This window comes from Tiliqua scincoides, chromosome 2 (genome assembly GCF_035046505.1).
Source record: "Tiliqua scincoides isolate rTilSci1 chromosome 2, rTilSci1.hap2, whole genome shotgun sequence".
Lineage (NCBI taxonomy): Eukaryota > Metazoa > Chordata > Lepidosauria > Squamata > Scincidae > Tiliqua > Tiliqua scincoides.
In genome coordinates, this window is record NC_089822.1 from 112,155,516 (window position 1) to 112,182,510 (window position 26,995).

General features: G+C 47.0%; 1 long non-coding RNA gene across 2 annotated transcripts in view; it reads right to left on the reverse strand.

Moving 5' to 3' along the window:
* Positions 1 to 22,759, reverse strand: part of LOC136642030 (uncharacterized) — a 37,147-nt gene extending 14,388 nt beyond the window's left edge. For both annotated transcript variants that reach the window (XR_010793945.1, XR_010793944.1), the window contains exons 1-2: positions 22,160 to 22,759; positions 21,151 to 21,251 (exon numbers count right to left, since the gene is read on the reverse strand). This is a non-coding gene — a long non-coding RNA (uncharacterized lncRNA). The remainder of the gene's footprint in view (positions 1 to 21,150; positions 21,252 to 22,159) is intronic.
* Positions 22,760 to 26,995: the final 4,236 nt, after the last annotated feature.

The window sequence follows — 26,995 nt, forward strand, 5'->3', positions numbered from 1 at the left end:
AAGTACAGCATGTTCTCACTAACAGTTGTCAGTAAGGTTCTTGGAAACTGCAACTTTAAGCGAAACAATTTAACAGTACAGATGTGCCCCCAAATCTGCAGGGGTTCTAGAACAGAATATCCATGGTTAATGGAAACCACAGATATAGGCAAACACCTCCGCCTGCTCCCCTCACCTCCAGAGACTCCTCTGAGCCTAGCAGAGGCCGCAGACATCTGTCCGCAGCCTCTGCCAGGGTCTGATTGAGTCCTAGAGGTAAAAAAAAAAAAAAAGGTCACTTCCGGTTTCTCTGTGAAACCAGTGACTTTTTCAATGCTTTTTAAGACATTAAGAACATAAGAAGAGCCTTGCTGGATCAGACCAAAGGCCCATCTAGTCAAGCTTCCTGCATTTCACAGTGGCCCACCAAATGCCTCAGGGAGCACACAAGACAACAAGTGACCTGCATCCTGGTGCTCTCCCTTGCATCTGGCGTTCTGACGTAGCCCATTTCTAAAATCAGAAGGTTGCATCATGGCTTGTAACCCGTAATGAACAACACTTTCAGTTTCACGGAGAAATTGGAAGTGACTTTTTTTCCCTCTACGGCTCATTCTGAGCCTGGCAAAGGCCGTGGATAGATGTCCGTGGCCTCTGCCGGGCTCAGAAGTCCCTCTGGAAGTGAGGAAAGCAGAGCTCCCCTTGCCACCAGAGGGGGTGCACATGGGGGCCCCACAGACCCAATCTGCAGATAACTGAATCTGTGGATACGGGATCCGTGAATACGGGAAGCCCTCTGTATAACAAAACCGATTTTACCATAGGCTAATTGATATATGTAAACAAGAGTTGTGTTCCTACAGCATATTTCTGGTCACAAAAACATCACTAAACTTCTAAATAAATACTCAAACTCTTCTAATATTAAACACCAGTGTGATACTACCCATGTTTCGCTATGATATTTAACTACTTTAAATTCATTTTGACTCGAATAAACTGTCCTTAGATTGCAATGAACAATTGAAATTTAGCACAACTACCCCATGTCTGGCAACACCCTGTAATTATTGAAAGTCATAGTTCCATCAAATATTTTTGGTTAATAAATTTTTGTATTTTGAATTTATTTTGTGCAGTACTACTGTAATGGTAGTTGGCTACCATGTTTTTGTCTTTTTAAGATGGGGAAATGCTGGAAAAAAGTCTGTGGGGAAAGCTCATGTGTAAACGGGGGGCGGGGGACGACTACTAATTTTGTGGACTAAATTGCAAGGCAGTCTCCAGTCAGTATGGTTTTGTAGGGTGTTCAGTTCACTTCATCTGCAAATGCAAATGGCTTACATCAGCTAGTCACGGAGCCCACTAGAGGACAGGTGACTCTGGATTTAATTTTGTGCGGTACGCAGGACCTGGTTAGAGATGTAAATGTTACTGAGCCATTGGGGAACAGTGATCATGCTGCGATCCGTTTTGATGTGCACGTTGGGGGAAGAATACCAGGCAAATCTCTAACAAAAACCCTTGACTTCCGACGGGCGGACTTCCCTCAAATGAGGAGGCTGGTTAGAAGGAGGTTGAAAGAGAGGGTAAAAAGAGTCCAGTCTCTCCAGAGTGCATGGAGGCTGCTTAAAACAACAGTAATAGAGGCCCAGCAGAGGTGTATACCGCAAAGAAAGAAGGGTTCCACTAAATCCAGGAGAGTGCCCGCATGGCTAACCAGCCAAGTTAGAGAGGCTGTGAAGGGCAAGGAAGCTTCCTTCCGTAAATGGAAGTCTTGCCCTAATGAAGAGAATAAAAAGGAACATAAACTGTGGCAAAAGAAATGTAAGAAGGTGATAGGGGAGGCCAAGCGAGACTATGAGGAATGCATGGCCAGCAACATTAAGGGGAATAATAAAAGCTTCTTCAAATATGTTAGAAGCAGGAAACCCGCCAGAGAAGCGGTTGGCCCTCTGGATGGTGAGGGAGGGAAAGGGGAGATAAAAGGAGACTTAGAGATGGCAGAGAAATTAAATGAGTTCTTTGCATCTGTCTTCACGGCAGAAGACCTCGGGCAGATACCGCTGCCCGAACGGCCCCTCCTGACCGAGGAGTTAAGTCAGATAGAGGTTAAAAGAGAAGATGTTTCAGACCTCATTGATAAATTAAAGATCAATAAGTCACCTGGCCCTGATGGCATACACCCAAGGGTTATTAAGGAATTGAAGAATGAAGTTGCAGATCTCTTGACTAAGGTATGCAACTTGTCCCTCAAAACGGCCACGGTGCCAGAAGATTGGAGGATAGCAAATGTCACGCCTATTTTTAAAAAGGGAAAGAGGGGGGACCCGGGAAACTATAGGCCGGTCAGCCTAACATCTATACCGGGTAAGATGGTGGAATGCCTCATCAAAGATAGGATCTCAAAACACATAGACGAACAGGCCTTGCTGAGGGAGAGTCAGCATGGCTTCTGTAAGGGTAAGTCTTGCCTCACCAACCTTATAGAATTCTTTGAAAAGGTCAACAGGCATGTGGATGCGGGAGAACCCGTGGACATTATATATCTGGACTTTCAGAAGGCGTTTGACACGGTCCCTCACCAAAGGCTACTGAAAAAACTCCACAGTCAGGGAATTAGAGGACAGGTCCTCTCGTGGATTGAGAACTGGTTGGAGGCCAGGAAGCAGAGAGTGAGTGTCAATGGGCAATTTTCACAATGGAGAGAGGTGAAAAGCGGTGTGCCCCAAGGATCTGTCCTGGGACCGGTGCTTTTCAACCTCTTCATAAATGACCTGGAGACAGGGTTGAGCAGTGAAGTGGCTAAGTTTGCAGACGACACCAAACTTTTCCGAGTGGTAAAGACCAGAAGTGATTGTGAGGAGCTCCAGAAGGATCTCTCCAGACTGGCAGAATGGGCAGCAAAATGGCAGATGCGCTTCAATGTCAGTAAGTGTAAAGTCATGCACATTGGGGCAAAAAATCAAAACTTCACATATAGGCTGATGGGTTCTGAACTGTCTGTGACAGATCAGGAGAGAGATCTTGGGGTGGTGGTGGACAGGTCGATGAGTGTCGACCCAATGTGCGGTGGCAGTGAAGAAGGCCAATTCTATGCTTGGGATCATTAGGAAGGGTATTGATAACAAAACGGTTAGTATTATAATGCCGTTGTACAAATCTATGGTAAGGCCACACCTGGAGTATTGTGTCCAGTTCTGGTCGCCGCATCTCAAAAAAGACATAGTGGAAATGGAAAAGGTGCAAAAGAGAGCGACTAAGATGATTACGGGGCTGGGGCACCTTCCTTATGAGGAAAGGCTACGGTGTTTGGGCCTCTTCAGCCTAGAAAAGAGACGCTTGAGGGGGGACATGATTGAGACATACAAAATTATGCAGGGGATGGACAGAGTGGATAGGGAGATGCTCTTTACACTCTCACATAATACCAGAACCAGGGGACATCCAAAATTGAGTGTTGGGCGGGTTAGGACAGACAAAAGAAAATATTTCTTTACTCAGCGCGTGGTCGGTCTGTGGAACTCCTTGCCACAGGATGTGGTGCTGGCGTCTAGCCTAGACGCCTTTAAAAGGGGATTGGACGAGTTTCTGGAGGAAAAATCCATTATGGGGTACAAGCCATGATGTGTATGCGCAACCTCCTGATTTTAGGAATGGGTTAAGTCAGAATGCCAGATGTAGGGGAGAGCACCAGGATGAGGTCTCTTGTTATCTGGTGTGCTCCCTGGGGCATTTGGTGGGCCGCTGTGAGATACAGGAAGCTGGACTAGATGGGCCTATGGCCTGATCCAGTGGGGCTGTTCTTATGTTCTTATGCAAAGAAAACCTTGTGGCAACAGTATGTGGATCTGATGTTTGTTTTGTGAGATTTGTACCATCTGAATATGTGCTTTATGGCCAATGCCTGACAGTATGAAATGTATCTTAGTTAAAAATGAACTGTTACAATAGGCACGTGAACATTATGGCCTGACCAGCACTGGTAACTACTGAATGGTGACCATACTAAAGGTTGCAGTCCTGTGTTCATCCTGAATTCAGCAAGTCTGACTTCCAATAACTGTGCACAGGGATGAACTACACATCATACAAACTTTCCTTTCACACAGCTACAGCACTTCTGGAACTTTTTTTAAAACATTCATTCCCCCACTCCCACAAAAAGATTGTGTATATATGTGGTTAGCTGCTTTGATACTTTTAAATGAAAAGTGGTGTATAAATGAATTAAATACATAAAATAAAACCATTACATAGCAACAAGTGCTTCTGCAGGCCTTTAAAACAGAGCCTGGAAGACTGGTCTGTATCACTTCACACATTCTGCCGTTTGAATTAATAACCTTGTGGCAGCCATCCCTGCATGCCACAGGCAGATGTAAGTCCAGGAGTCACCATGTGTAAGTTCTTCTTTTCTGAGATCCACCCTGCCTCCCCCCAATAGCATAGGGCAAAGCAGAACCCAGCAGGCCTGGCTCTCTGCCACCACCACCTGCCTCTGGACATTCAGCATGTGGCCTCTTCTTATCTAAAACTCCCCCACAGGGAGCATGAAGCAAGATGTGCTCCCTTTTGAGGCCTCACTTTCTGTCCTTTTTTTAAAGAATGCTTTTGCAAGTCTGGGCTTCTGCCTTTCTACACATCTGGACTAATGCCTCTTTCATGACATAAGCATTGCTACTAGCATCCCCCTGTGCTGGGGCTTCTGCTCTGCTTCCACCTGACTGTCCTGTGAAAAGATCTCTACATTTACATTTAAGGAGAGCACTTCAGAGAGGAGGGGCAACCCCACAAACAAATGAAGTTCTTGGAAGGTTGATAAGGGCATTTCATTTGCCAACAATAGAGCAATCCCATGCTCAACCTGCAACGCATGTCCTCTAGCAGCAGTGCCATCTCACAGCAATATAACCGGAAGACACGGTTGTCTTGGAGAGAAACAAGGATCCTAGAAAATTAGTGCTGGTCCAGATAATGTTAATGCCAGCAGAAGAAAATGAAGGCTGCAATCCTACACACTTTCCTAGGAGTAAGTCCCACTGACCACAATGTGACTTGCTTTTAGGTACACACATGCCTAGACTTGAGTTGGAGCAGGATAGAGCACAATTCACTGGGAGTTTCTTCTGCAGAAGCCCACAAAAATGAACAGGAGCTCCTGTTCATTTTCATGGTGTTCATTTGAGATTGTCCCAGTGGATAGTGCCCCATAGGTCAAATCCATCTCTTGCTGCCAAATCTGGGTGCAAGGGATGGCAGATCAGCTCCAGGACAGGGGCAGGTTTGGCAGCAGCTGCAGCCACCAAGTCCTAGCCTTCTCCAAGTACCATTTCACTAGCACAGTTCCAAGTAGACCCCTCCATGCTGCGGAGGCTTACCTTTGGGTAAGGGGATGAATGTTCCCTTATCCAGAGGAGACCACCACAACTCCCCCCCCCCCCCCAGGATGCAACAGTGAAATATGGTGTTGCTGCATTGGTGGGGAGGGTGAACCATAGGATTGGATTGTCACTCTGTTGTTCTTGATGGCACCCAACACCCACAGACTGAAGTAGCTGCCTCTGCGGAACACAGCCTGGCTCCAAGCAGTTCAAGTTTGTCTGTTGGTTTCCACGATCCTCCAAGGAGGCAGCCAGGCATGCAAGGTAATCTGGTGGAAGCAAGGAGCTGGAGCCATGCCTGACAAGACCTCTAGGCACCGAACAAGCATCCTACATGCAATCTGCAAGAATTGTGCTGACAGTCTACAGCCTATTTCTGAAATTCCTTTGCTATTCAAAAAGGAATAGTTACACCAGAATCTACTGTCCTTATCACAGTTATGTCCACACAAGGTGTGTTATACCACTGCTTGAATGTGACAAGTTAAAGTATCCAATTAAAAGTCACATAATCTGTGCCAAGCCAGGCCACATAGTAGTCTGGAGTGGGGGGGGGGTTAGACTGTGGTGCTGGGGGAGGTGGTAGAGTCCACATATCAGAAGGAACTTTATGCAGCATGGTACACTCCACTCCTTGCACCTGGAATGCTGAACATACATAGGTATGTATTGACTTGAGCTTCCACACTTGCTTATGTACTAAGAGGGAGAGAGAAAGGCGGGACCAGGTAATTCCCCTGCAGCTCGAGTATGCCTATCCCCCATGGCACTGTAATATTCAATTTTCTTTGCTCTAAAAAAAACGAATTCTGAGGTGTTCACTCCTATTCTCCAGGCATACACTCTTACACACTCATACACTCATACACAGAGTGTATGCCTGGAGAATAGGAGTGCACACCTCAGAATTAGTAGTTTCGTATGCTGCTCCTCTCCATACCTTTGCAGTGCAGCTATCCTCTCTGAAAGATTACTCCCACCCATGTTCACCACCCCAATCCATATACTGTAGCACCAGAACTATTTTAGCAATAGTGAATTAGGTTTATTGAGTTTTTGCCCTCTGGAAGGAGACCAAAAAAAGCATATTTCACATTCTCACTGTTGCTGAACATTCTGGGTGAGAGCATCCACCCAATCACAAATGCTAAAAGCTCTAATTTAACACATAGCAAAAGAGAAAAAGGTAATAACATGTTAATGAATGATGTGCTGAACACAGAGAAACAGCCAAGCAGTACAGCTCACTCCTTTAATACTGGAAGCAAGTTGCCTGCTGTGAGAGGCAGATGAAGTGCTGAAAAAGAAATAACCGAAGCTTATAGGTTTGTTTGGAACTAGTGTGTAGTCATTTGAAATTTCTTTCTGCAGTTCTATGCGCTGATGTCTCTTAAAAATGATGACCTTTATCAAGAAACTCTCTGAGAGAAGTTCCTTATTTTTTTAAATTAAAAAAAAAGCAGAGGAAGGGCTGAGGCTATGAGGAAACCAGGGGGCATCCAGGGAGCCTAGAGCAGAGTTGTAGGTTGAATCCACATCATCAACATGCAGAGAGCATGTGAAACATGAAGGGGGAGTAGGGGGAGTAAAGGAACTGTACAGTCAAGACTGGCCTTATGCACAGCTTGGAGGTGCATGTTTCCCCTTCACACTTTGTGTTCCCAGTAGGAACTGCTGGTCTAAATACATCTCCACAACCTGCTGCCATAATACAGGGATTGGCCCAAATGGTTCACTTACAGACCACACATTTTCCAGCATTGGTCCTAAACAGGAGCAGTAAGCATTTTTGTGCCCTTCTGAAAAATGAGCCTTTAAGAGCCTCGGAATTAGCACTCACATTCGCACTCCCACTCCCAAAGAAGAGATCCATAAAGGTGCTTTTAAAGTGGTTCAATTATTTAAGTTGTTAGCGCAAACAGCCCCCAAGAGCAGCACTTCAGGACGCTAAGTACTTGTAAACCGTGCTCTTTTTGATGGCTATTTCACTGCCCATTTCAGAGTTAGAAAACGTCTTCACTTATGGAGGCATGCGCTGAGCCCATCCCTGAGCACTGACTAGCTGAGGGCAAGCCTGCAGGGGGTTTACTTTGTAGGAGAGCACTGGGGGACACATGTACCAGCTGAGAAGGAACTGCACGTGTGCAGCAGCCTGGCCTACGTACAGTTGACTTGTAATTTTCTGCCACAGAAGTGTAATACTCATGTCTGTCATAGGTAGTAGGTAGCATTCTTGGGGATGGGACACATCTGTCCCCTTGCACCTACAAAATGCTTGCGCACCCACCTTTCCTGACCCTCCCTCCTCTGACATAAAGCTGCTATCAAAACGCAATTATAGCCATGCAGTTGTGCTGCTGGCAAGTATTTGCCACTCCATGCCATCTAGAACGCCATTGTCTTCTGAAGTCCTGTCACCCCAGAGAATTGAATCCTAGGCTTGTCAGGTTTGGACTGTGAGATGGCTACTGAATTTCCCTTAAGAGTTTCACAAATGGTGAAACTGCACCCGATGCAGCAGCTTCTCACGTCACTGGGAGTCAGGCAGGAGAAGCTGCATCTGGTAACACTCCCCATGCTTTGCAGCTTTGAAAGAAGCCCCACTCTAAGGGCCCAGCGCTGAAAACGGAGCACATTTGACAGCACAGGGCATCAGACCCGAATCTCCTGTTTTCAAGGAAAAAAATATGTCTGCTTTATTAAAGCTTAAAACAAGGCGCTTGCATTCTGAAAAGTGTGCCCAGCAGCTTCTCAAGCTTTTCTACAAAAAGTCTCCCTCAGAAGTTTATTTCTTTATCTGGGAATTTGCATGTTGTCTTTTCACCTCCTAAGAGGTTCCCAAAGGCAGGTCACTTTTGCTTAAAAACACAAATCCTATTGTTCAGGTGAAGGCAATGGTGGACTGGCAGCCCAACCCAATTCACCTTTCCAGTGCCAATGCAGCCACAATGCTGCCCGAAGGTAATGGAACAAATATTCCCTTGCCCTGTGCAGACCTCCATGACTGCTCACCACCACCACCACCGAATGCAGTGTGCCTCTCATTGTCACGCTGCGTGGACTCTGGAAAACTGGCTAGAACTGGGCTGTGGGTTGGACAGGGAGCTCATAGGTAAAATGTTCAGAATCCCATCTTCAGATGGTTTTTGTACAGGCACTAAATACAGGCACATTATTAAAAGCAAATTAAAACCATGCATGGGTACTTCAGGCATTTTTAGAAAAATCTTAAAACTACAACACAGGCAATTAAAATGTTTTAGCTGACAGCTTTGTTCATTCACTATTATTATCTCTGATTGTGTGTGTGTGTTGTAACATGTGCAGTTTTTCCATGGAAGCTGGTTGGCTGTGTCTGGCAGACAGATTTAGTGTGCCTGGACGTACTAAAGGAGGAGAGGGTGGAGGCAATATCCTAAATAGACTCACTTTCTAACATGAAAAGAAAGTTCATCCCCTTACGTCTCCACGGGCCTCCAACCACGGGCCTATTTTTCCTTTTTATAGCAAATTTTGGTGGGTGTGTTTCTCTAAGTAAACCTCCTGAAATTATAAATAACATTCTACAAAGTGGTAATGATAGCTCTGTAGCTCTAGAGGTCCAGACCAGCTTCCCCCCCCCCCCGCTAAGTCACATTCACCACAGTGCTCCCCCACCTTCCTAAAAATAAATCTCACTTCTTTTGCCTGAAGGGAGATGGGAGAATGCTGGAATGCACCACTTATAGGAGATTGGACATCTCCAACTTTTTGCTGACATTGCCCCCAAATATCTAGGCCCTGCTTGGATTGTGAACAATGCTGGGAGGAAGAAATCAGGAACTAAGAGCTTTGCTTTTAAGAGAGGCCAGTGATTAAAGTCTGGCTCAGTAATTCTCAGCCTTTCCAGAACCAGTTAATCTACGTTTAACTCCAAACTCAACCAAGTTCACATTTAATTTTTTTTTTAAATAAACATATTCTCCCGTCCCATGAAATATCTCCAATGAGAATGAACTGCTTTGACAGTCATTCTTTCCTCCTAGAAAACCATGAAAATTGTAGTTTTGGAGAGCAGAGAATTGTGACAGAATTCCAAGCACCTGTGCTAAACTACAATTCTAACATGGGGAAGGGGGAGCCAGGATAGAACAGAAGTGGTATGTAAATACTGCATAATAGAAGGGGTATAAATTAGCCATGCGGGGCATACCCTCCTTCTCCTTTCTGCATGATGTGTAGAGGGTTTGCTAATAGAGGCAGGAGTTGGTAGAAGTCATCCCCTCCCTGGCACCAGCAGAAGTGCCATTCTGCTTGTGTAAACCCTCTTTTGAATCCAACACTAAGAGCTCAATCCTGTGGTCAGCGGCTTACCACCGGGCTCCCACCGGAGCTAGCCTAGCACGGCCGGAGCTGGGCTGGCATGCAGTGGTTGCCCAGGTTCCGCGGCTTGGCGGTCTCCTGGACCGCCGGGCTGCGGAACGGGAGGCAGGGGCGTGGCCAGGGGCGTGGGAGCATTCCGGGGAGGGGGGAGGCGTGCCAGGGGGCAGGTGGGAGGCATGTTGGGGGGGAGGGAGAGAGGCAGTTCTGTGGAGCTGTGCTCCGCAGGATCCAGGGCGCTCATGGAGGGCTGCGCGCCCTACACGAGCATCTTTACTTTAGCACCGACCTTTTGGTTGGCGCTAAAGCAAGTAGCCCCATTGTGGGCTGCTTCCCTTACTCGGGGGAAGGGGATGAATGTCCCCTTCTCCCCAGGAGCATCCTACAGTCGCGCAGGACGCACAGGATTCAGCGGCAGCCCTCTGCAGGGCCACCAAGCCTGGGTGCTGTGGGCAGCTCAGGATTGGGCTGTAAATCTCTCACTCCATGATTCCTAAGCCATGAGAAGGGCTGATTCCCTCAAGTTAGTAACATTTACCTCTAATTTTATTTGAAAAATTTATATCCTACCTTTCCCATGCCAAGGCAAATGCCCAAGGTGGCTTACAAATACACATAATAAAATGTGTAACACCAAAGGGTAAAATCATTTCACAACAAAAGCTACATATAGTAGAGCCATGGGGGCAGGGGGGGGCGGGTAACTATTTGGTCCAGAAAAAAGCAGCCAAGCCACAGCACTATTACAGAGGTGCAGGCATCAATCCATCAACCCTGAGGTATTCAATATGTGCATCCCGCCTCCCTAGTGAGGTATGGCTAGCCTCCAGGAGTGTCCCCAGGCATCTCGGGGAGAGAGGCTACGCTGCTCTGCTCTACGTGCTGCCTGCTGACTTGCTGCTTTTCTGCAGCTGTGAACGAGATGGGTGGGGCAGCGTGAGGCTGGGAGGGCTGTGAAACATGGTACTGGGAGATGGGAGAGAAGGCTGGCTGGGTAGGCAGCCGTATCTCATCATGGAGCTCTCTCCATGTGCAACCTCGCCTCAAGGACTACATTTCCCAGTGCGCCCCTCACCCTGGGCATCCTGGGATTGGCCAAGGCTGGAGGAGAGAAGAGTGCTGCATCGCATCAGCACAGGGCACGCTCCTGGCAGGCTTCAAAGTAAGTACAGGCAGTGCAGCGCTTTCCTCTGCTTGGGAAGGGAGGAGCCAGCCTGCTCCTAGTGGGGGGGGGTGTCCAAATGCCCCAGTCTGCATTCCTCCATCTTGCCTGGGGGAACAGGGGTGGCATTTGCATGTTGGGTGTGTGTGTGTGAGCAGCCCCCATCTACTTTGGGGTGAGTTGTAATCTTGCTGGGTGTGGCTGCAATCCTTTCCACACTTTCCTGGGAGTAAGCCCCATTGACTCAAATGGGGCTTACTTCTGAGTAGACCTACATAGGCTTGGGGGTCTGTGTCAGCTTAACCCAGGATCTTCACCTTTCTCTTTTTCCTCCCCCTTCAAAAAAGAAAAAAGCCACTCTTGATGGCTTTGTCTCCAAAAATTGATTAAAAATAAAAATCCCCATTCCTTTTTAGCCATTCCCCTTTTTCCTCCTGCCTCCTTTTGGGGGAAGGGGGGTACTCTGGTGGCTGCTATTGTAAGACAAAAGGCACAATCCTAGCTAGGTCTACTCAGAAGTAAGTCCTATTGTGTTCAACGGCACTTACTCCAGGAAAGTGGGGTTAGGATTCCAGCCAAACAGTCTCTAGGTCTCAGTCTGCATCAGTTTGCAATTAGCAGATACACACAAAACAAAGTCTTCCCCTCCTGCAAATTCATCACTTCCCCCTCCCTTTCAAAACCCTCCAGGTGTGCTGCTAACAAACTCAGGGCACAATCCTAACCAGGTCCTAACCAGAATGTATGGGAGAGGGCAGATAACCTGGACCCATCAGAGCACTACAGATCCCTCCTACTCAGATATACAGGTTGCAACCTTGTGCTGAGGGTGGGGGTAAGGACACCCTTGAATTCCCTGGTGCAGCCTGTGCTATTGAGACCAAGCAAGGAGCAATTCTTTACATGCTTGAAATTAACTGAACACGGTGAGAACTAAAGATAATGGGACACAAACATCATATCCTGATTCCCTGGCTATCAGATTGTGGCATTGGCAGTCCCCTTATCGTCATGTGCATATATATCCACCACATTCTTGGTCCATGTGGGACCTGGCTGCTGAAATCTGGAAGTGTTTCTGACATAGGAAAAAGCCAGCCTAGCCTTTAAAATGCTGCAATCCCTTAGTTCCAGAGTATATCTGAGCCAGATGAATACAGGTAAGAATTATGCCATGGGAGAGAAATGGGGGAGAGATAGCAGTGGGTTGGCTTAGGGGAAACCAAGAATATAAGAACTCCAAAGGGGGAGAGAGGCAAGAGTAGTTGCTAAGGAAGAATAAGAGGAGCTTTCTAGGGACTGGAAACGGGTAGAGAAAGCTGTGAGCAGGGCTGGCCCAAGAACACCTGATGCCCGAGGCACAGTGGTGTTGCTAGGGGGAGCAGGGGGTATGGACCACATTGGATGATGCATTCGGTGTGTGTGACAGCACTACTGGCAAAAATTGTAAGATCTTGGTATTTTTGAATAATGCCATCTTGTTATATATCATTCAATGCATAATTTAAAACAAAATACAATGAAACGAAGTGTGTTGAGATATCTGTATTCTATGAAAAGTAATAGCCAAATAACCAGAAAAGGATTTCCTTAACTTAAAACGGACCAATGAGACCAATGGTTCTAAGAGCCAATGAGGTGTTAACGGCAGAGAACTTATAAGGTGTTAGTATGAGTCAGCTCTCATTTCTGTGTATCAGAGCTAATACTAGAACTCTTATTCAGTTGTGTGAGTGTCAAAGTGTGTCACTGGATTTTTGGTTGGTTACTGAATTGTTGGGTGACCTGTACTGTTATATATTTAAATAAATAAAAGTTAACAGGGGTTACACCAATCCTAGCAATGCCACTATATCTAGGTTGTGCATATGATATTGTAATTTATTCTGTATGGTCTGGTATGGGTGGAGGTCCATCATGGGGGTGAGACAGTGAGTTCTCACATTGGATGATGCAAACCCTAGTGACGCCTCCACTGAGGCTGAATGCCAAATGCTGCCCCCCCCCTTACCCAATGATGTGCTAGCCTCTGCTGTTCCCACGTTTCAGTGTTCTGGCTCAGCACTCTCCTCCCTTCCCCATGTTCTCTTTCTCTTCACCTCCCTCTTTCTTTTCCAGTCCAGGGAATGGGAGATGCAGAGGAGGAGGCAAGCAGGCAGGCAGAGATGGGCGACCCCCACCAAACTGCTGCCTGAGGTGATGTTTCAATTGGTCTCATGGATGGGTTGACCCTGGCTATGAGAGCCCCAAGACACTAGAGCAGGGCCGGCTTTAAGCCAATTGGACCAATTGCTTCCAGTTGGGCACCACACCTAAGGGGGTCCCATGCTAGGGTAAAAATAAAATTAATATTTTTACTAAATCATTTCACAGTCACCGAAACAAGTGGTTTAGTAACTATGTACTTTTCAAAGGTAATCTACACATTTTCTTTGTTTACTTGTAGGCATACGTGTATGCCAGTGGTTCTCAAACTTTTAGCACTAGGAACCGCTTTTTAGAATGAGAATTTGTCAGGACCAACTGGAAGTGATGTTATTGATATCATCAAGCAGGAAAATTTTTAACAATCCTCGGGTGCACTCCTATCCACACTTACCCAGGAGTAAGCCACACTATCATTGTTTAAAACATATACATATTAGCCTGTTAAAAGTACAGATCTGTAACATTTCCCAAATGCAGTCACATCCCATGGTAGCATCAAGTCTATTAAAAATAAAATATTGAAATGAATGGGAACCCACCTGAAATTGGCTCGTGACCTACCTAGTGGGTCCTGTCCCACAGTTTGAGAAACATTGTATGCAATTTTATATTAAAATATGCTTAGATTCATTTGGTCCCTTAACTCACTTGCACTTTTTAAGCGCACATTCTGATTGCTTTCCATTCTACCATAGAGAGAAAGTCTATAATAAATTATACAGGTGTGTACCACTTAGAAACCATCCACTTATTAACGGACCATATATAGCAGGGGTCTCCAAAATCTTCAGCCAGAGGGCCACATCAAATACCAAGCGTGGTGTGGAGGGCTGGAAAAAAATTTAAATAAATAAGAGATGGAACTTAGATAAGTGAATAAATGAATGAATGGGCACATTCATTCCACCTCTCTGGCCCTCAGAACACCCTCCAGACACAATCAGAGCACAGTTCTGGTCATGTTCAGTTGAGTGGGCCAGAGGCTTTCAGGGGACAAGAGGTTGGATGTGGGCCAGAAAGAGGCTTGCTGGCACATCTCCCCCCTCCCCCCCCCCCCCGGGGCTGGGGTTTGCAGACCCCTGGTATATAGGATGGTGCTCAAAGCAAAACAAAGAGGCTCGTAAAGAGGCAGTCAGGTCTCCCATAGCCTACAGCAAAGTGTCTGTTTACACAACAAAGAAGCTCTTAATGCAAAGAAGAGGTAATCTATCTCCAGTAGCTTGTGCAGCCAGCTAGTATCTGGCAGGGAGTGTCTGTGTACACCACAAAGGCACTAGATTGGGCTGAATGGTCACTTAACAATGTAATCGGATAACAAAGGCGATCAGAGAACTATCCCAGTTGTTAAGTAGCGCACACCTTTATTTCTAAGATGACAGACAGACCTTGACCTTTTTATGGGACCCCATAAAAAATGTTTCAATTGGTCCCCACTCCTGAGGCCAGCCTTGAACTGGAGAACTGCTGCCAGTCCAACCAAACTCTTATGCCAGATTGGTCTGACCCAATATATGGTGGCCCCTTATATCTTATGACATCTGAAGGTCTAATGCTCACCATCATCCCAATACACATTTCACTGATGTGGAGCATCCTTGAGGCAGGGAGAAGGTTCTAGATTAGAGTCTCCTCTCTACTAAGGTATTCTTTGGTGGTGCTACTACAGAATAGTGGCAGAAGTGGGGGCAATTCCCTCAAAGCATATCCTGAAGTAGGATATCCTGCAAGTGGCCTTGGTATACAAGGACATTGCGGAGGAGGGGGAAGGACTCAGTGCACTGCACTTCCCACATGCTACAATCAGAAAGCACAATGTTACAAGCATGAAGACGCTGCAACATTTCTCTGCTATCCTTGTTGAATAAGGGGAGAGAGGGCAGGCCAAATCTGCATTTCCATCCTACATAATCATGACTGTCACCATCACCAGGCATTACAGCAACCCAGGAAGGAAAGTTAACTTGAAGGCTGTTTGTTAGAGGGTAGGGTGGAAGCAAGAACTGCCTGCTGGGTTGGATCCCTCTAACTCAGCATTCTGTTTCCAGCAGCTGCCAGTCAGATGCTTCTGGATAATTTGCAACTTGGGCACAATGGTAGTGCCATCCCCTGAGGTTCATCGCTAGCTCCTGTTAATTAGAGATGATACTACCCTTGTACACACAGGTTCAATTTAGTAGTCATGCCTATTCACAGGCCTCCACAATGTTCTCAAAACCTCTAGACTAGTGGTCATCACCATATTTTCTGGCTCCATGATTATTCATCAAGTTTTTCCATATAATCTTCAGAGTGTTAAAATTCATATCCACACCCAGAGCAGTAGGTTGCCATTACCTCCATTTTACAGAAAGGGAATTCAGACCAAGAGAGTGACTTGGCCAAAACCACATAAGTCGGTGAAACATCCTCCCTCCCTCCCTCTCTCAAAAGCCCCTCCCTGAAACATAGAAACATCTTACCCAGTAACACCCCTTCTTTCTACTCTCCTTCCACAACCTCACTCCTTGGTTTTTCTCTCCCCCCCCCCCCTCCAAACAGAGCCTCTCCACCAGTCAAGCAAACACCTGATAACATAACACATCAAGCAAGGCAATGGATAAAAAGCCCCATTCTGGTAATGGGGTTCCTGGAGCCTTGCAGGACTGCAGTGCTCCAATGAAAATTCCTCCTCATAGAGGAATTCTCTCTTCTACACAACTCCTAAAAGCATAGAGACACTCAAGATCTGGAGCCCTGGCAAGCCCTCTGTCTCAGGGTGAATTCACACAACTGCAGCACACACCAATTAGAAAAGGACTTTAGATCATCTTCTTGGGAACCATTCCATCTGTAGCCTGATCTCAGGCATTGAGTAAGCAATACAGAAGTTGAACGGAGGATAACCCACCCTTTAGTTACCAACCCTTGATGAGAAAATAAGTGTGCCCACATGGGAAGCAGATATGGAAGGGCAGAAAAGATTCCAGGGCAAGAAAGGTGCAACAGGTCACACAGGGTTGCTGTTGTGCTTCATACAGGTACTGCAACTGTTGGGTTCCTGAGTCTTGGAAAATTACTCTGCATAGGACAGTCTTTAGTGTCTTAAGTGTCTATGAGTGTCTGCATAGGATAGTCCTCAGATTGCTTGAGGATCCAATATACATTTTGAATGAATTTAAATACTTTTATGAGTTATGAGTGTGGCATTCTAGGTGGGAATGCATCTTCAAAGAAGGCCTATATATGAAATTTCACAACTGGAAGGGATGGGGGTTGCTCAGAATTGGATCACAACAGTGGCACTTGGGGAAGGGCACCCAACCTTTCCCCTCTCCATTTTCCTAATCTAGTGCCTCTGCATTGGAGGAAAAAGAAGAAGCACCAACACTAGAACCTGCTTTAAAGTTTTTTAGACAGTTGGGAGAGTGGATCACATGTTTCCTACACTGTGCCTGCCTTGCCTGCCTTGGCCCATGGTCCTTTTTGTTGAAAAACCTGCAGTTCTCAAGGTGCCTAAGTAAGGAGCCAGGAGGGCATGAAACTGGCTTGAACATGGAATGTAGACAAGAACTAAGGTTGCAAACACAACTATGCATAGTTGCCTGGGAGTAAGTTCAATTAAAAACACGACTTACTTCTAAGTAAACATGCATAGGATTGGGCTTAAGAATTGATCGGAACAAATCACAAGGCTGTGCTGGTTTTTAAAAAAGCTTTTTGGTGAAACATTTTAGAAGGCCTTCACAAATGCAGCCTTCTCTCCTCTGATATTGTTAAAGCAAAGGCATTCTCCATGTGATCAGCTTTTATTCTCCTGCTGAGAATCCCCCTCTCTTCCCTCCCTGAAAACATGAGATCACTGGCATTCAGATGGACTTGGCACAGATAGCCCATTTCACATTCACTTGGACAGAGAAAGAATCCTTGGAATGAGGGCTGGTCTCTCTCCAAGAATAATCAAACCCTCTTAGAATCAAAATACTTGTCCCCCATATGAGTATGAGCTCATCAAGTTTGTTTAGAGTTAGTTAAATTGAGACACCTGGAAGCAAAGTGATTCAGCAAAGGCCAAAAGCAAAGTTAGTGGCATTTTTCCTTTTCAGGAATTGAACCCAAATCCAGGGAGTCTTGGTTCCCAGATCATGAAATTCACTATGAGCAGCCCCTCCTGCTGTAATCACTCTCATTGCACAGGTTAGTAACTGAAATTGTAACATTAGAAGTGTAGAAGGCATCCACAATATAAGGTGTAGTGAGAGCATAGTTTGCATGGCCCAGGTGTTTTGCACAGCTGGAATAACATGTTAAACTAAGGTTAGAGTAGCAGAGTGTTGAGAAACTGAAATATGAACCAGAAGTCCTTGAGTTCAAACCCCACACAAGCACATGTGGTTGCCTTTGGGGCTTCACTGTCATCTTCAGTATAGAGCAGGGATGTCCAAACCCTGGCCTGGGGGCCACTTGCGGTTCTTAGGGGCTCCCAATCTGGACCGCGGGGAGCCCCCAAATCTCCAATGAGCTTCTGGCCATCCAGAGACTTGCTGGAGCCTGTGCTGGCCTGACGCAACTGCCCTCATTGTGAGGATGACTGTTCGACCTCTCACCTGAGCTGTGGGACAAGGGCTCCCTACACTACTTGCTGTTTCACATGCAGCAGTGGCAGCGAAGGAAAGGCTGGCCTTGCTTTGTGCAACACCTTTTATAGGCCTTGAGCTACTGCAAGACCTTCATTCATTCATATAAGTGCCATCTCAACTATATTCATTTACGTAAATTTATTCAAATTTTAAATGTAAATTAATTCTTTTTCCTGGCCCTACACAGTGTCAGAGAGATGATGTGCCCCTCCTGCCAAAACATTTGGACACCCCTGGTGTAGAGATTGGAGCAGTGCCTAGAAGTCTGAAGAAACACCTTGACATTCTTGGGCTTGAGCAAATTACACCAGCTCAGCTCCAAAAAACATTGCTGGGAACAGCGAAAATCCTATGGCGATATCTCTGTGATTTCCAGAATCTTGCAAGGTCCCAAATTGCAGACCATAACCAGCCCAGCAGAGATTGTGATGAAGAAGTATAAATGAGTTATTATCATTGTCATCAATAATAATAATAATAATAATAATAATAATAATAATAATAATAATAATAATAATGACATATGAGAAGGCCTGGAATGCTATCAATTTGCTCCTATGCCTGCTTTTTCAGAAACATGTTGTTTTGAGACCAACAGAACTTACCCCCTACTGAGCATAAGAGGCAGCCTCAGTTGCCATACAATATCATAATGCTGCAGCACACAACTAGCCCCCCCCCAAGAACCTTAGGGTTTTCAGATACCCATTTTGCCATCTTCCTGTGATATTAATTTAGCCTGTAAGCACTGATCAAGAACAGCAGAAGCTATGGTACCATCTGGATGCAGCCCATGTACAGAACTGCTGTGACTGCAACTGCCGTTTCCATTAATAGGTTGCATTCCAAGCTGGCCAGGAGCAGTGGGCAATCTGCATTGTGAAGCTCGGAAGAGGGAAGTCCACAGGCCAGCTTTGATTTTGTTGAAACCACACATACACACAAAAAATTACCTGCCTCTCTGACTGAGACTTCAAAAGCAGTGAGAGAGATTGGTTCAAAATGTGCACGGCTGGATTTATGTCTATCTGATTCTTATTTGGAGTGGCAGGTTGTTAAGTTCCATGGGCCTGGCTTGCAGCCCTTCTGCTTTTTCTGCTCTTGTTCTTAACATTCTTGTTTCTGGGAAACAGCCCCAGGCACATATCTTTGCAACCTCTCAGGCATGTCTCTGAGGACACAGGAATGGCAAATGTATTTTCTGGAGCTTTGCCAGATCTGCATCTCAGATTCCCAGCTATTCACACATTGCAAATATGAATAATTACAGTCACAACTTCACATGCACCTTAAGAACTTTGAGTAGGGCAATGAAGGGTGGGTGGTGGAAGCTCTCAGAGGAAAGTAGCTGGAGTCTTGTGAAGGGCTACCTGAATGCTGTTCATCCACCCTTCTATTCTGACAAACCTCCAGAGAACTACTGCATTTTCCTTTCGGTAGCTGGGATCAATTTGGGACAGCAGCATCAATCCTGCAGCCAAGGCAGATTCTCAACTCTACAGCCCTCCCTACTTATAAATATGGATCCACAGACTAGTCCAGCTCAGAAGTTGCTGCGCAAAACAAACAAAACTCATATCTTCCGGCTGCTGCTGTTCAGTGTCACAAGTCTCAGCTTTTCTCCTGCTATGCTGCTGGTTTTCACTGATATGTAGCGCAATCCAAAACAAATTTATAGTACTCAGAAATAAATCCTACTGAGCTCAATGAGGTTTACTCCCTAGAAACTGGGTTACAGGTTGCTGCCTTCATGTGCTTTACAGAAGAACACTGTACATGTCTATTCAGAAGTACCGGAAGCCCCAGTGAGTTCAATGGGATTTACTCCCAGGTAACCATGTTTAGGATTGCAGTGCTCTGATTCAGACAGCATTAGGCTGGTAAGCTGCAACCGAGTCATTCTGCCTAGCCTGTTATTCATCTCTCACTTGAAAAAACGTATGCCGGGGGGGGGGGATTGGTTAGTCTTTAAGATGCTGGGAGTTTTTGCTGCTCCAGAATCTCCAGTAACAATGCTCCAGAATCTCTGGATTCCAAAAACATGCTAATTTCAGCATAGCACATATTCTGTTGCAGCTCTGTTTAGGCTGCACTAGGAGCAGATGTTCCAGTTATTCCATCCTACTTGTACTCCTGGCCCTGGAACAAAGATAGGTTCCATTGCTATCCAGAGTTTTCCTTGCTTCGGTCTGGATCAGTCAGTGCAGTGAATAGACCCCGAGTGGGATTCTCTGTTCCTTTTGCCTTGTGGTGGCCACTCCCTGTACAAGTTGAAGCACAGCCGATGCCCAAGCAGTTTTTGCTGCTGACTCTTAACGGGGGTGGGGGGACGAGTCTGGTTCCATGCCTCTTGCATTCTGAGGCCAATTTCCACCAACTGGCAACACATTGAACCTTATAGAAAGAGAGCAATCAGTAACTGCTCGAATAAGTGCCCGAATAAGTACCCGAACTACTTCCCACTGCAAAGGAAAGAAAGTGCGGTCACTTCTGAAACCATTTTCCCAGGTCCTGACATCCATCCTCCAAAGCATTTTGCAAAAGATTTATCATCTCTCAGCCAGAAAACTGGACGAGTCATCCACAGATTCCTTGTCCCTTGATCTGAACAGTGTTTTAATCAGGAAGAGAAAATAAAAAGTTTGCAAATACTGCTGGTCTTTTCTTGCAGTCCTCACCCTTCCTCCTTTGAAGATACCCGATTAGCATATTTCTGTCAATTTGTGGCCAATGGCTCTTTTTTAATGAAGGAATACTAAAGGACATAAGCATGTACAGAGCACTTTTCCCACAGCAGTAATCAATTTCATACTGATCTCAAATACAGTACTTCCTGGGCAGAGGCATGATTCTCAAACAGGCCTGAGCCCCCACCCCTGTCTTTTTAGAAATTAAGTATTCCCTTCCAAAAGGAACCATTGTAGCAGTTTAGATTGCATATATTAAGTTTTAGGGCATGTCATTTATGGCAATACTCCCTATCACTGCAAAATCCCATGCCAATATTCCACACAGGACTGTACCCCTCATTGGAAGACTGCATGAAAATTAATCTTTGGTACTTCAGTCTCAGTGAGCAGTACAACAGCAAAAGCCATGTGCAGATCTAGTCCCTGGTATCCACCCAGTTGCTCAAATTCACAGGCAAATTCTGTGTAGGCAGCAAGACCAGCCTACAGTATTTTGTCATCGAAGACAGCTGTGCTGAAAGAGGTGCATAACCAGGAACCCTGGCAGTGGTTCAGAGATGCCAAGGTGTAAGTTTCAAACCATGTGCATCCTTGGCCCCTTAGATGGCATGATGCTTCCTGGGCACTTCTAGAGTGCAGTATGTCCCTAAAGATAAGCCCTAAAGATAAGCCCAACAACCTGATTCACAACTTGGAAGGGCTGTTTGGGGGGGGGGGGTGAGAGGTGCCCAACCAGTGTCTAAACTCCTTACCTTAAATTGGTCTGTTACCAAATAGACCACTTTCTCCACACCTTCTGTAGGCTGGCAACAGAGGGGGTCAGGTCCTCACTCTATGGAGGTCAGCATTGTCTCTGGAATGGGGGAGATTCACCTGCTCAGTGTCGGGACAAGGAAGTGCATGGAGCAAGGAGAAACACACACATCCCTTATGCATGTCTCAGATGTGGTCCAGGACTATGGGGGAGCACAGCAAACCCCTGCCCAAGCTCATTGACCTGATCCTCCTAACAAAGCCAGTTTAGACTGCACAGTTGCAGGCCACACGCGGTCCAGCATCTGTTCCAAATGTGACCCCTGCCTGTCCACACCAGAGACCAGTAGGTGCACTGGAACAGGGCAGGCCACACAGAGCTCACAGAGCAGGAGTTCCAATTCCAGCAATGAGAACAACCTGCTTTTACTAGTCCCAAGGTCTGCACTTCTAGGATTTTACTTTTGCTAATATACCAACTTAGCCTGGGCACCCAAAGGAGATTTCTTTCACACTTTGGAATCATTCACTTCCTCAATTGACAAAACATTCCTGGACTATAAAAGTCCGGGGGGGGGGGGAATCTTTTCCACCCTGATGCATTTAAGAACAAAGACCAAAAGTTTTTGAGGAAATGCAACTCAGCCCAGATGAGCCTCTGACGGCGGTGCTGGCCCTGCCCGCCCTTCCCTGCTACTTTCAGAGTCTGTGGGGAGGGCAGGGGGGGCCTGCTGCCTTCTGGCCCTCCATCCCTCCTCCCTTCCCGCCGTCTAGGGCAGATCGTGACCAGGAGCGATTTCACAGCCGGGCGCAGCAGCGCCTTCCCACTTGATCCTGACCGCAGACGGGGTGGGGGGGGCAGGGGGGTTGGCGGCGACCTTCCCTCCTCCCAGTGGCGTCTGCGCCGCCGGGGTGCGTGCAAAGGGTGATGGGGACACCTCCCCCTCTCCAGACAGAGGCGCTCCGGCAGGGGACCTTGCAGGACCATCCCAAGACCGTCTTACTCACGGCTCCTCCTTTGATCTCTCGCCGGGGCGGGGCGGGGCGCGGGCTGTGCGCGCACAGGAGGCGCTTCCCTTTGTGTGCTCGCTGCGAGCGTCACCTTGGCGGGGGGGTCCTCCTTTCTTCCCCCTTCCGTGCCCGGCCAGCCGCCTTGCAGCGCGCATAGAAAGGGCCCGGGCAGGCTGCGCCCCCCCCTTTGACAAGAAGCTTCTTCTTCCTCTGCAAGAAGTTGGAGAGGCTGGCACAAAAGGGGACCGGGTGGGGAGCGCAGGGCGGCTGCTGCCGGGGCTCGCTTCGTCGTCGGTGATCGTCTTTCTGTTGCCCGCTTGCCATGGGTGCCAAGGGCTGGGCGGCGGTGGATGGCAGCGCATTGGGCAGAGCGGGAGGCTGTGACACTGCTGTGCGGGGGGACACCGAAGTTGCTCCTCGTTCTTCAGTCCTTGCTCGTGTGAACACTTGCGGGGCGATGACTCGGAGGTGCCCCGTCTCCTTGCTGCCACGCGCTCCCGCTCCCCGTTGGAATCCTATGTCGAGATTCGACCCGTCTCTGTATAGAGAAATATATAGACGCCTTGCATATACATCCCATATGTGGGCAGTTTTCAGGAAAGAGGTGGGGTGGGTCAGATCAGCGCAGATGGTGCCACTCCATTGGCTGTCTGGCAAGCTCCGGGCTGCTCTTATTGGCCACGGGCCGTCAAGATTGATTTTCTTTTTTTAAAGAACAGTCTTGGGTATCAGAGGGAGGATTTTGCAGACAAGCTCGCCAAGTAGCAGACATTAACCCCCAACACGCCGGACATGCACACAAGAAAGGGGAGTCTGGACAGCCAGCCAGCTGTTTCCAAGGTGAATGATAAATTGATGCGCATCCAGTTCAGTTCCACCCAAAGCACACAAACTGCTGGTCTACGGGGTTGCCGCCTGGGGATTGCTTCTGGCCGTTCACAGAACCCCAAAACGAAGCAGGTGAAAAAAGCATGGAGATAAAGTGATGCGAAGGGAGAGCTTCAATTTCTGCGCCTCCAGCTGCTACAGCAGAAGGCACAGAAGTAGAATCAGAGGGAGAGAAAAAGGGCTGGCCAGCCAGTGCCACCCTGTTCGCGTGACCCCGAGCAAAGCACAAAAGCTGCCACTGTTGCATGAAAGGGGCCTGTGCAGCTGGGCTTGCAGAGTAGGAATTTCCACATAGAAGTCCCTCTTTTACACAATCCTGCCTTCCTTAGCATTTGGTCCCCTTCCCACATGCGTCCCACAAGCTCCACGTGTCTCTCTGACTCCCTTGATCATGGTGCACAGCTGTCACTCAAGACTGGCCCAAGGCATTTTGCATAGAAAATACAGCCCACCCACCCCAACATGGGATGTGCCCACCCTCTGGAAGTTCCACTGTGCAGACCCTCTTGTTTGGAGTGCCTTGCTGTGAGGGGGCTCAAGTGATGTACAGACAGGGAGGAGCACTGTCCAAGAGACAATTGGTAGATCTGGGTTCTTAACTGCAGTCTCCCTTTTAGGCTAGAGGTGAGCACATGAAGCTGCCTTACATGAATCAGATCCTTGGTCCATCTAGCTCAGGGGTGTCCAAAGTTTTTGGCAGGAGGGCCACATCATCTCTCTGACACTGTGTTGGGGGAGCCCCCCTCCCGGGGAAAAAATAATTAATTTACATTTAAAATTTGAATAAATTTACATAAGTTTACATAAATGAATATATTAAAGATGAACTTATATGAATGAGTAAAGTTCTTGCAATAGCTCAAGGCCTTTGCTGCTGCTGCAGCATCACAGATGTGAAACAGCAAGCAGTGGAGGAAGCCCTCATCCCACAGCTCACGCAAAAGGTCAAACAGTCACCCTCGCACTGAGAGCAGTTGCATCAGGCCAGTGTGGGCTCCAACAAATCTCCAGAGGGTCAGAAGCTCATTGGAGAATGGGGGCTTCCTGAGGGCCACAAGTGGTCCCAGGGCCGGGGTTTGGGCATCATCTCACAGGGCTGGCTTTAAGCCAATTGGACCAATTGAACACACTGCAACAGATAACTAACACCACATTGTAGATTTTATATTAAACAGCAATGATTTTAATTTTCTTCTGAGTTCTTCAAAAATCAGTGGTGTTGGTTTATACTGTTAATATTTTAAAACTTTGAAATTGTACTTGAATTACATATTATGTTAATTATAGAACAGCACACAAATTTATTACTCTGAAAAAGTTAAAAAAGACAAGTCTGTAAATACACGTTTAATGTGTTTTTTTTTTTAAGGATTCTGTGATTCCTGTAAATATGAGTAAAAGAAGAAAGAACACTGAAAGAAAATATATCTCTAAGATTCTACAGACTTTGACTGTGAATCTGGGGTTCTGCAAAAACTGTTTCCAATTGGGCCCCACAGTTCCTATGTCTGGCCCTGCTATCTCAGTACTGTCTGAAGAGATTGGAGGTCTCAGACAGCCCTGATTGCTGGAAATCAGTACTACTATCTCAGTACTGCGTGAAGGAACTGGTGGTGGGTCTTCAAGGATCTTTCCCTTGCAGACAGGTCTTTCCTTGCTGGGGATTGTACCTGGGATCCTCGACACATGCAAACCATGTTCTCTATCTCTACCATGGTGCTATGGCTCCTCTCTTCTTATGCCAAGCAGCTGGGGGATTAGTATAGTCCCCAGGGGGTTGTGGGAGAGGCCAGGAATGCTTCCCACAAGAAAAGCCCTCTGTCAGGAAGATCACTAAGAGAGCCATGGTAGTATTGTACAGAAGAATCTTTGAGGAAGAACAGAAGCAAGGAAACCTCTCAGAGTTGCCAGCTGTGATTATTGAAACCCCCTCCCTTCTTTTATCCTTCTATTTCTTTTAAGGAAAACCTTTCAGCCTAAGATTCAATAGGATAGGAGCTTCCCTGAGGCATCAGTGCCATTGCAGAAAGATGGAATAGTGAAGCAGGCAGGTCATTTGTGGTTTGCTCATTGGTGTGTTGGCTGCTGAGGTAAAGCAGCCCCTCCTAAATAAGAACATAAGAACAGCCCCACTGGATCAGGCCATAGGCCCATCTAGTCCAGCTTCCTGTATCTCACAGCGGCCCACCAAATGCCCCAGGGAGCACCCCAGATAACAAGAGACCTCATCCTGGTGCCCTCCCTTGCATCTGGCATTCTGACATAACCCATTTCTAAAAATCAGGAGGTTGCGCATACACATCATGGCTTGTACCCCATAATGGATTTTTCCTCCAGAAACTTGTCCAATCCCCTTTTAAAGGCGTCTAGGCTAGACACCAGCACCATATCCTGTGGCAAGGAGTTCCACAGACCGACCACACGCTGAGTAAAGAAATATTTTCTTTTGTCTGTCCTAACCCGCCCAACACTCAATTTTAGTGGATGTCCCCTGGTTCAGGTATTATGTGAGAGTGTAAAGAGCATCTCCCTAACCACTCTGTCCATCCCCTGCATAATTTTGTATGTCTCAATCATGTCCCCCCTCAGGCGTCTCTTTTCTAGGCTGAAGAGGCCCAAACGCCGTAGCCTTTCCTCATAAGGAAGGTGCCCCAGCCCCAGCTCCTCCTCACCTTCAGAGCCAGTCTCAGCTGCAAAAGTTTTTGTTTGCCCCTTGACATGGGCCACCACCCCTTACCTAATCCCTCCAAATGCAACCAGAGGAGAAAGGAGGAGGAAGAGGCTACAAGCTGGAGGGACCCTTCAGTCACAAAGTGTTCACCTTTCCCAGATGTTATGCAGATTCTGACTCCACTAGATGGAGTCAGATGGAGCTCCTTCTTCTCTTCTGCCCAGCCATTCACCTCAGTCTCTGTGACCTGATCCCCAGGGTCTGAACTGGTGCAGTTCCCTCCTTTCTTTGCCCTGCCTGCCTCACAGCACTGCAGCCTCTTCTCCAGGTTTCCTTTCCTTCTTCCTGTCTCTCTTGCCACTGCTGCCTCTCTTTTCCACTTTCTCTCTTGTCTTCCCCCCTTTCCTTTGAAATCCCCACTCAGTCTACTACCTTTCTCGCCTCTGCTCTCTCTGCCAGCTTCCTTCAGTTCAGGCTACTGCCTCCTCCTCTGCTCATTCTACTGTCTTGTTCTCTGTTCTCCTGCTTGCCTCTCTCTACACTTGCTCTGCTTTCTCTGTTGGCTTCTGCTCCCTCTTGACTGTTCTCCCTCCCTCTGCTTCTCCTGTTGTAAATCTCCCTGCCATCACACCTACTCCTCCCAGCTGGGAGTGCCTCTGGTTACTGAGCTGCTGGTGCTCCAGCTTCCAGAGTTGCTTGGGCAATGATGTCATCACCAAGCACAGGTGCATGGAGCCATTGCCCCAGTTAGATCCCCACAGTGGCAACCTGGTAGGACTCCCACACTCCCCCCAAAGGGGGATGATGACAAAGATTTGTGTGCTGCCTTAGGTGCCACTTAAACAGGAGTCAGTAGTGATGGCGAAGAGGCAAAGTGGTGGAGGCAGCAGATGCATGCATTTTAGGTGGAAGATCTGATTGGCCTGCTGCTGGTCTGAATCCACCAAGAATAATATCTCTAGCCAGCCCACCTGCTGGGATTGCAATGCATCAGTCAATTGGTCATCCAAGTCTACCTGACAGGTCATGGGGCAGGTAGGGATGCCTAGGTGGCCCCAAATGAGCCCATCAAACAACCCTATAGCATAATTAGTGGTCTTCAACCTTTTTCATCCCACAATCCCATGATTAAAAAGTATAAGGCTGGCAACCCACACAGTACAGTTTCCAAAACACATATATTATAAAATTCCCATTTTTATACTTTCTGTTCATGATTATACACACTGACTTGCAAGTATGTACCTTGCTCAGTGGGATCCTTGGTATTGAAT